Genomic DNA, 10,894 nt, shown 5'->3' on the forward strand with positions numbered 1-10,894 from the left:
TTCTCCCTCTCATATCTATGTCATGGAGTTGATCTAGGTTTGTCGTAGTCCAAATTGTCTCATGACCCTGCCTATTGGATATCATTCCACAATTGCAAAACATATGAGAGAGACTTTTGTTCAAACAATCATTGATACCTCAACATCATTAATTATTGACCTTATTTCTGGTATGCCATAAGGAGTCCACAAGAAATGCAACACATACATTATTATTGTCACATATTTATAATCGAATGGGAAACCGAAAATAATAGTTAAGTCATAAAAATTAAAAAATGAACCTCATTAATATGTAGTCTATCAAATATGATGTGTATCAATCTCACTGAATTGGTGGGAATATTTGTTTCAATCCTTGCACGAGACCATCTTCCTGCAAGAGGAAATTCGAGTCCTTTTTGTACTTTTTCATGGATAGGTGATCTATCTTTGGGATAATACATTTAATGCGATCCCACACCCATGACTGTAGCAACAACAAAATCCATCGATTTATGTTTCGTCCGGCTTCACAGCCCGATCTAGAGCTCAAAAATGATATGCTAATATTATTGCACCCCAACTGTAATGACTTGCCTCAGTTAAATTTGATAATAAAAGGAGATACATAAAATGAACACTTGCACCTGATGTATTTGACATCAAACAGCCGCCTATGAACATCATGATATGAGCTCTAGCATGCTGTGCAAGGATAACATCATCAGCATCAATGGGAAATTACTGAAAATTTTATCGCAACCAACTTAGATAAATAATTTTACCCTTTACATACTTATCAAGTGGAGGAGTTTCCCCTAGCAATGCCTAACAAGCAACACATACATCACCAGTGATGATATCGGTTACCGGCAATCCATCAATCTTTAAGTCTAACTGTAGGGCCACATCCTGTAAAGTAATGGTTGTCTCTCCATGTAAAAAAATGAAATGTGTGTGTCTCGATTCTCCAACGTTCAACCAACGCATTAACCAAATGTTGGTTAATATCAACTTTTTCGACTTGTATAACATGATCGAAACCAGCTAAAGTGATTAGATTTTTGACCCGATTATCTATTTGATCCAAGTGGGTAAAAACCCAAAAATAATTATACCTCAAACGAATCATTCTCTCTTGGTCTTCCCACACTTTATTTGAAATATGGTTATCTTGTAAGCACAACAAGGAGCCATCAACTAGTCTGGGTTGTGCATGTGCCATTGGTTGACAATGAAGAACAAAACAAATGGATAGAAGGATGAAAATAAGAATGGAGAAGAATGAAAGGAGGGTGTTTAGTTACTATTTTAGATAAATTATTATACATTTTAAATTAATTTTATTTAGTTACTATTTTATGTTTTAGTATATTAGTGTTTAGTTATTATTAATTTAGGGTTTAGTTAGATAAATTATTATACATGTTAAATTAATTTTGTTTAGTTACTATTTTATGTTTTAGTATATTAGTGTTTACTTATTATTAATTTAGGGTTTATTTACATAAATTAATTTTTAGAATATTAAATTAGTTAAAGAATTCATTATTTTATGGTAACTATTCTTATTTTTATTGATGGTGGATGCAGTAGTTAGTATTCCCTATTTTAAAACACTATTCAATTTGGTGTAACTTATAAAAGGAGGGGTCATTGACACTTACAATTCACATTTACACAATTTTACACATGTTGCATCTAAACAAACAATTGATTCTCTCATTTTGATGTGTTACTTAGAGTGTTACTGGTATATTGTTTTTTTTAGCGTTACATACACAAAATTAGAAACTTTTTTTGCACTTTCGTATTTATTTAAAAGTTTTAAAAAGTTTTTTTTTACGATAGATACACAAAATTGATTCCATTTCACTAATAAATTACTTTTTTTTTACAGATGGCTAGCGAAGAACTCATAATAAGAGATAATGTTAGCGACTTAAATGATGACGAGCAACAACGCGATTTTCATGAACATGGTGAACCAAGCAATCAAAGTGAGTCATCTTCATATTTTGAAACTATTAGTAGCCAACTTTAAGAAAATCAAGAGTACTCAAATCCTTATCAAAGGAGAGGGAGTGCTAGTGCAAATGACCTTTACGAAGGGTTGACATTTGAATCAAAACAAGCAGTTGTGAATGTCATTAAACAATTTCAATTTATGCATTCATTTAATTTTGATGTGATCGAGAACAAGAGTGACAAGTACATTGTCATGTGTAATCAATATGGTAATGAATGTTATTGGAGGGCGAGAGTATCGTTTAGCAAAATACGCAAGAGGTGGGAGTTGAAGAAATTAAACGGTATTCACACCTACACAAATTCTTTCATATCACAAGATCATGTTAGGTTAGACTCTTCTGTAATTACCCATAATATTGTTCATTTAGTGAAAACAAATCCTGGTATCAAAATCAAAACCTTGATTGTAGACATGCATCAACGGTTTGGTTACACTATTTCATACAAAAAAGCATGGACAACTAAACAAAAAGCCCTTGAAATGACATTTGGAAGTTGGGAACAATCATATAGTTACCTGCCTGTATGGTTGACAGCTGCTAAACATTTTGTACCATGGTACCATAATAAAATACAAATCTTCATCTTAATGGAGGAAGGTGACGATGGCCCTCCTAGGGTGATTCTTAATCGAGTATTTTGGGCATTTAACCCATGCATTGAAGGCTTCCAATATTGCAAGCCACTTGTGCAAGTAGATGAAACATTTTTAACTGGAAAATATCATGGTATTTTGTTGACTGCCATCGAACAAGATGGTAGTAAGAACAATTTTTCACTTGCTTTTGCAATTGTTGAGAGCGAGATTGGAGAAGCTTGGATGTGATTCTTGCATTATTTGCGGAGATATGTTACACCGCAACCAAATTTGTGTATTATATCAGACAGGAAACCGATTTGCTAGCAGCTTTATAATCGGAACGCATTGGGTGGAACGGACCGAATGTTTCGTCTATGTATTGCATTTGCCACATTGCATCAAATTTCAACAAACAATTTAAAAATGTTGACTTAAAAAAACAAGTCATCAATATTGGCATGCTTCTTCTTTTTTCATGCATCATATTATTGCTTTATTACATCTTCACTATATTTATTATTTATTGTTTTATCTTTTGGCATAAGATATGAGATGAGGAAACCATGATTTGCGGCAAAGTTGCTCGTAATACGAGCAAAGTTTTCATAAGCAGCAGATTAGTTGGATCAAATTCCTAAGAGTAAATGGACTCAGGCCTACGATGAAGGAAAGTATGGTCATATGACTATCAACCTTATCGAATGTATGAATTCTATTTTGAAAGGAGCCCGAACATTACCTATTACTGCCTTAGTCAATGAAACATTCAATAAAATAAATGATTCATTTGTTATTAATGGCATCAAAATCATGAATATGATAAAGGCAGGACATAGGTACTCTGAAGACGTATATGTCATGATGAAAAAAATCAACACATTATTACCTCGCATTATGTTCGCATGTATGTTCGAGAAACATGGGAGTTTGAGGTTCAAGAAATTGCAAATAAGTGACTTGGTCGACAAGCAATGATATGCACTATCAAATTGAATGAATGGTCATGTGATTGTGGACAATTTCAAGCATTTAGACTATCCTGCTTGCATGCAATTGCAACGTGTGCTTTTTGCAATTTAAATTATGATGACTTTGTTGACCCTATATACAAGTTGGAAAACATTTTCAAAGTTTATCAACATCACTTTCATTCCCCTGAAAGTAAAGACACATGGTCTCAATATTTAGATCCACATTTTATGTCTAATCCTTCGAAACGACAACAAACATCAGGCAGGTCAGCCATTACTCGAACACATAATGAGATGGACGAACCAATTCCAAATAAGCCTAAGAAATGCTCATTATGTAGAAGTGAAGGATATAATCGTACTAACTGTCCATACAAACAAGTACATGACTAATATAACTTGTACTTTTTATGTTTTTCTTTCATTTGTATTATACGTTTTATATTAATATATTAATTACGTTGTTTTTAATTTTATTATGTATTTTTATTAATAGATTATCTAAATTTTAAATAAACATAAATATTTAAATAAAACAATATTCAAAATATGTAACATATTTTAAATAATAAAACATTAAAATAAACTAATAACATATAAAATAAAATCATAAAAAATATACTAATAATAAATAAAATTAATATTATTTATTACACATTTAAATAATTTTTTAAAAATTTTAAAAATAAGAAAAAATCTGTAAAAAAATTATAAATTTGAAAAATAAAATAACTTAAACATTAAAAAAAATGATTTACTACTTCAAATTCGTTAATAAAAAAAGGTTTTACAACTTTAAAGTCGTAAAAAAAAATTCCCTACAACTTCAAAGTCGTAAAAAAATTTTAATTGAAACCATAAATAATTTTACAACTTCAGTTAAAAAGAATAAAAAATCATAACACCTATTACGACTTATCCTAATTTTTTTAAATTTACCCCGATTGGAAAATAACAAAAAAAAAATATACCCCTTTTGCTAAAAAAAGTCATCACATGCATGAGCCTTCATTCATGAGTGAAATTGAATTGACTTGAACACAAGGATTAAGGATTTGAAAATGGCTAATTTAATGATAATGGGCATGGTTTGTACGTGATGACCACGTTAGAAAAATGATAATAGGCTATGGCTGGCATTGTCAAATAATATTTTGAACAACAGCATCCTCACCACGTTATAATTATATATGGATAATTGGACATCAAACAAAACAAAACAGAAAATGCATCGAAGCTAGTTTCATTGTGTTAGTATATCAAAGACTTTGAATGAAAAGAATAAATCTACCGGGAATAGTGCCTATTTGAATTGAGGATGATAAAATTGATTTTGAATAAATTAATTTTATATAATTCATAATAAGATAACATGATTTTTGTTTGGATATCATATATCAAAAAAAATTTGTTAAGAAAATATTGTTTAGATACTTTGAATCAAAATTGATTTTGAGTATGTAATTACTAAAATGGATTTTAGTTATTTGTACATGTCTTATGTATTCTTATTTATTATTTATTATCATATTGATATGTTGATTATTAATTTAAAACAAATAAGTAGGTTTATAACAAGTTTTTTAAATAAAATTATTAATTAAAATATTAGCTTGTAAAATAAAATGCATCTCCTAAATAAAAACTTACAATCTAAATTAACATAACAATGTATTTATAAAGTAGGGACAAAAAAATACAAAAGCGATCAATAATTCTTAATATAACACAATTTTGTCCTACCACAACAATACTAATTTTGATTTAAGACTTGTACAATTTCATCTCGTATTGAATTTCGAACACAGGTGAATAAATGACATTTACAACTTGGGTTTGGTCCAAATTAACTGCATTGTGGTAATTGTCATCTAAGTCAAGGTTTATGTTTTCATCTTCATGACATGTAAAATCAGTATCACTCTTAATATTTCTTCTAATAAAATTGTGTATAGTCATCATTGCACAAACTATTTACACTTGTGTTTCAAATTTGTACTTAGGCACGCATCGCAAGATTGCATATCTATTCTTTCATACTCCAAAAGTTCTTTCCATTGTGCACCTTAAACTCGAATGATAATAATTGAAAACTTCATTCATTATTATTTGCCAACCCAGATCTACATCTAAAATCAAGAAGGTGGTAGCGTTCATAACTGTAAGGACCAACATATCTCATTGGTGTTAGATAGTCAGCATCTACCAAATAATATTTACTTGTTGAGAAAGGTAAAAATTTGTATAAATAAATTTAAATGAGAATAAAATTCAATTGAAGTGAAACAAAAAAATAATACCTTGAGGAGGGTGTGGAAAATTCATGTTAGAAGTTGTGAGAGCATAATCGAAGATTCGAGCATCATGGGTGGTACCTTCCCATCCGGTTAATACAAAAGTAAAAACACATGTTCCAACCACATACAACCATTATATTTTGTGTTGGAATACCTTTTCTTCTAATAAATCTAGCTTGCTCACTATGAGTAATCATACATGGAACATGTGTACCATCATTTGTCCCTATGACATTCTTAAAAAATGGCCAATACCATGTATCATTTTCTATTTTGGCATGACTATCACGAAACAAAGGATCTAGTGGCCTAATATATTCCATAGACAACTTAAGGAGAGCAATTAATACCTCATGGAGATGTCTACTCATATTTTCTTCAGAGTCTTAAAACCTCTCTTGAAGGTTCTTATTTCCTTTCACGTGATCAACCAATTTAGAGCAAAGCATGTAAAAAATATGTTTTTCCATACAAAACATCTCATAACAATGAATAGGATGACCTTGCAATACTTCTTGCACCCATGCATGCCCTATTTGTTTGTTGGTTCTACATATCTCTTTACATAGATGTTTTATTGCATATTCACCAATAAACACAACCACATAAGATGCTTGCTCCATAAGTTCATCATCTTCATTGGTATTTGATTCCAATTGTTCAAGAAAGTCATTCATTTTTTACCTGTATAGAATCAGTATTACAAAATACATAATATATCAAGATACACATGATAAAACATAAGTTCATTACTAAACATAATATAGTTCATTACAAGCCAAATAAGAAACATAACCAAATTTGACAGCAAAACATAATATGATTTCAACAAAACATGACTCATATCACCACAAGCAAACATCTAAGCTCTAGTACATAATAATAAGGGGTTTTTAATTGCATCCTTAATCCATACATCTAGTTGGTAACCTTGAACAGTAAGGGGTTTTTAATTGCATCCCTAAGCCAGTACATTCTTTGCTCATCTAAACCTCGCATGGCAATAAATATATCTCTTGTTGGCTTTAACATCATCAGGTTGCAACATTTTGTATGAAATAGTAAATCCTTTTGTAATTCAGGTAGTGTCTTAAGCTCATTCATCACTTCCTAAATAGATGCACTTGCCACAACTTTATTGCATGACTTACATGTTTCTGCAATCACATTAACTGCACCAACTATTCTTGAAGAGGTAGTTGTCTTCTTCTTGCTTAACTTTTCAGTGTGATTAATTCTTTTTCTCTTTTCCTACTCTTTTGGCTACCAATTCCTTGGCTGACAATTTCTTGTGAATCATTCAAATGAATTCCCTCAAAAGCATATGTTGCACCAACACTTGCATCTTCACTATCACCCGAGCCTTCCTCTAAATCTAGGTCAATGCTCTGAAGACTTGGATGATACCCATCATTTATATCAACCTCAACACTAGCAGGCAATATCCCAGACGAGGGAGCCTATTGGAACTCTCCATTAACAACTACATCCTTAAAAAGTTCGATCAACTTGTGAGCAAATGGAAGTCCCTTGATCCTAAATTTTTTATATAAAGGATTTTCTTGCACATTCATAATTTATCATAGGATAAATACACTAAACAAAAAACTTAGACTTACAACAATACACATTTATGTAACACATATCAATTGTTTTTTCTTTCACACTCATCACTTGCATCAAAAGTATTTTTGGCATTGTCCCATCCAAGACCAGTTTCTTTACCAAATAGTTTATATATACCATACTCATCATTCTCTTCTGAGGTTACTAAACTTGTTCTTAAACTTTGGTTTGTCATAATTTTTTCCAGTCAACTCCTTAAATCTGGATGCAATTCCATTCCACCCATTCTTGATAAAACTTGTACCAAGTCATTCTCCTTTGGACACTTGTTCCAAGCATGCTATGATAAATCCTTCAGTTGCTTTAAGGTCCCAAGAAGTTTTTTCTTTCTCAGTACTCATAATTCTACATTAAAAACTTTTCTTGATGCATGATTAACAAAACTTTAACATGCAGAAATGATAAGAGGTAAATGTCATTGCAACTAACCAAATGAAATTACTCCACTATTAACAGTTAATAATCTGGGTCTATTCTTTTTTATTGGAACCAATATGAAATTCATTCATCAATAAAAAAAAGGTAGAATTGGTAATATCATTTTTGTTACTTTAAGGTGGCCAGTGAAGCATCCACCAACCCACATAATCGGAAGTGGACATTATTTCTTGTCACTTGTAATTTGACTTGGTTTTTATGTTCAATCATTCATGCTAACTAAGTGTGGTATTTTTTTCGACTATCAACTTTGCTGATAGGAAAGTTTGACAAAAAGTACCTGTGCTTAACTAAGGTGGAAAAATGGAGGGAACTTTGTAATTTTTTTAATTAGATTCTTGGCTCAATTAAATTAATGTTAGTCAATATTATTTGATATTTCTAGGTATGGAAAATCAATGGAAGTGCCAAGACTCCATTACCTAAGGAGGATATTAGTAATTAAATCTTAACCTCAATACTTTCCTTCAATAAACTCTTTCAACAACCTCTGCACCAAGTTGAACCTATGTAATAAGCTAAAACCAATGCATTAAAATGACACTCACAAAACCATAAAAATTTAGAAAACACTTGAAAGTAACAAAAAATATCAAAGCAAAGAGCTACCAAAGAGACAAAAGAGGATAAGAGTCTTCTTTAGAGACAAATGAACATAAGCAAAGTTAAATAGCCTCTGAGACAAATGGTAGTTGCTTGTCTATTGATTGTAACATGAACAATCTATTTTGATTCAAATCATCGAAACCAAAATAGTCAACCATTTTTTCTCTCCTAAATGTAACGAAACAGGTTGCACCAATTGAGATAGGTTGCAATCCATACTACAAAAGGAATTATCAACATTAATTGAAACAAATTTATCCAACACTGTCCAATGTGAAAGGAACTGAACTAAATTTAATGCCCATTAGATGCGCAGGTTGATAATGGCGACAAAACACAAACACACAACATCAAATGCCCATCAACATTAATCGGTAGATGAAGAGTTTAATTTGAATGAATGATAGAGATTCATTGAGACACATGTTGGGTGAAGGACAAATAAGAGAAATCAAAGATCCAAATGTAGAAATCAATTTTAACTTGACGTGGAAGCTGCCTCAACCATGCTTTGCTTCAAAATCGATTTCGACGAGGTGAATCGAGTATAGTGGAGAAGCCAAACATCACGGTCAACTGACTTTCTCATGTTTGACCATGAAATACGCACGTCCAAGGGCCTTTGGTGCGGATCGAAACACGCTCATAATAATTTTTTAATAAAAGTTTGTTTTAATTAATAGATACAAGAGAAATGACATTTTGTAAGACTAGAAATATAGGGGATGTGAAAAATGAAGGTTAAAACTTTATCAACGACAATTACCTACACAGTTGTGAATCATCAATATAAAACAAAATGTTCGCTAGGAATAACAAAACGAATCGATGATGCACAATTGAATGTAACTAAGAACATGTTTAAATCTAATGCTAAAAGAGGTTTTAAGAGTTTCTTTATTGAAACTTGGCAAGCTTTCTTTTTCTCATGTTTTTAAGAGAAGTGAACCAATGCACGAACTGGTTAGCAAAATTAGATTCATCTACGAATCAATAATTGATTAAGTGAGAATCAAGTCCTTCTTAAATTAGTGATCTTTTGTTAGCTGACACCATGGGGGAGTCTTTTGTTAGATAAGAGTTAATTTATCCTTTGTTCTTGTTGTTTTTTATTCTGAATGATAAAAAAATATTTTTTTAGTGAAAAAGACTATAAAAGCTCTTATAGCTTGAATCCTAACATGCTCTTAAGAGAACTATTAATAGTATGATTATGACATTGGTCCAATATTGCTTGAAGAAACTCTTGATAACTAGTATTGCTAAAGCAGCAAGCAGCTAGCTTTTGGTAAATAATAAAAAAAAACATTTTGCTTTTGTATATACTAATCCAATTCATCACTATTATTTGGACTATATGAGCCAACTGGGCTGAAACCCGACCTACCCAGGTCCATCCACCAACTTCAGTTTGGTCGTTGCTATGCGCACTAGCATAATTTCTGTTACACCCAATAAAACCGTGAAACTCCATTTTTGCCCTTCCGTATAACTAATATGGAATAGCGAATCCGTAAGCCCAATATGAATTGGTCAATCCGTAAGCCTCATACGAATTGGCCAATTCGTAAGTCTTATGGATTGACAATCCGTATCAAGCTTACGGATTCATCAATTCGTATCAACTTTATGAAAGGATGAAAATTAAATTTTACTGTTTTACTAGGTGTATTAACAATTATGCTGGGTGCATGTAGCAATAACCTTTATGTTTCGATTTCACATGATGAATCCTATTTGTTAGTCACTTATTATTTTATGTGTTCATCTCTTATAATATTTTATTTTTATTTATACATATTTAAAATTTTAAGATTGTGTTAATTATTATCTTTTCAATTATGTATTTATTTTTTTGTCTAATTCTTAAATATTTTAATACTTCTCGTAAATTAGAGAGATAAATACAAAACTCCTCTCTTGAATAGGATAATTAAAACTCTCGGTGGACCACCTATAAGGGATCCATTTTGTACCACTATTGAGAGTTGGGATTTTATTTCTGCATTAGTCATATTTTTTTCCTACACCCAAACATATCTTTTATAATTCTAACATTACTCTTGCGTCCTTTATACCAACTATCAATCCATATGGGTTAATCAGTCACAGGTTATATGTGTATTAATGGTTATAAAATTAATTATATAAATTTATATAAGTATTAAATATATATTAGAAATTTTAATATTATATATAATGATATTAATTATTTTTTAATATAATTAACTATTTAATAATACAAAGAAAATTTGTACGTAGCAACATTAATTATTTTTTATTTTTCCATCTCACTCGTAGGTGTATGGAAAAAATGCAGATGCATGAAGAAAATTCATTCCTTGAGGCGCGGGCACTGGTAG

General features: G+C 30.9%; 1 long non-coding RNA gene across 2 annotated transcripts in view; it reads right to left on the bottom strand.

The window, feature by feature from the left end:
• Positions 1 to 6,245: 6,245 nt before the first annotated feature.
• Positions 6,246 to 10,894, bottom strand: part of LOC110386944 (uncharacterized) — a 12,167-nt gene continuing 7,518 nt past the window's right edge. For both annotated transcript variants that reach the window (NR_147889.1, NR_147888.1), the window contains exon 3: positions 6,246 to 6,545. This is a non-coding gene — a long non-coding RNA (uncharacterized lncRNA). The remainder of the gene's footprint in view (positions 6,546 to 10,894) is intronic.

Source organism: Glycine max, chromosome 2 (genome assembly GCF_000004515.6).
Source record: "Glycine max cultivar Williams 82 chromosome 2, Glycine_max_v4.0, whole genome shotgun sequence".
Taxonomy (NCBI): Eukaryota; Viridiplantae; Streptophyta; class Magnoliopsida; order Fabales; family Fabaceae; genus Glycine; species Glycine max.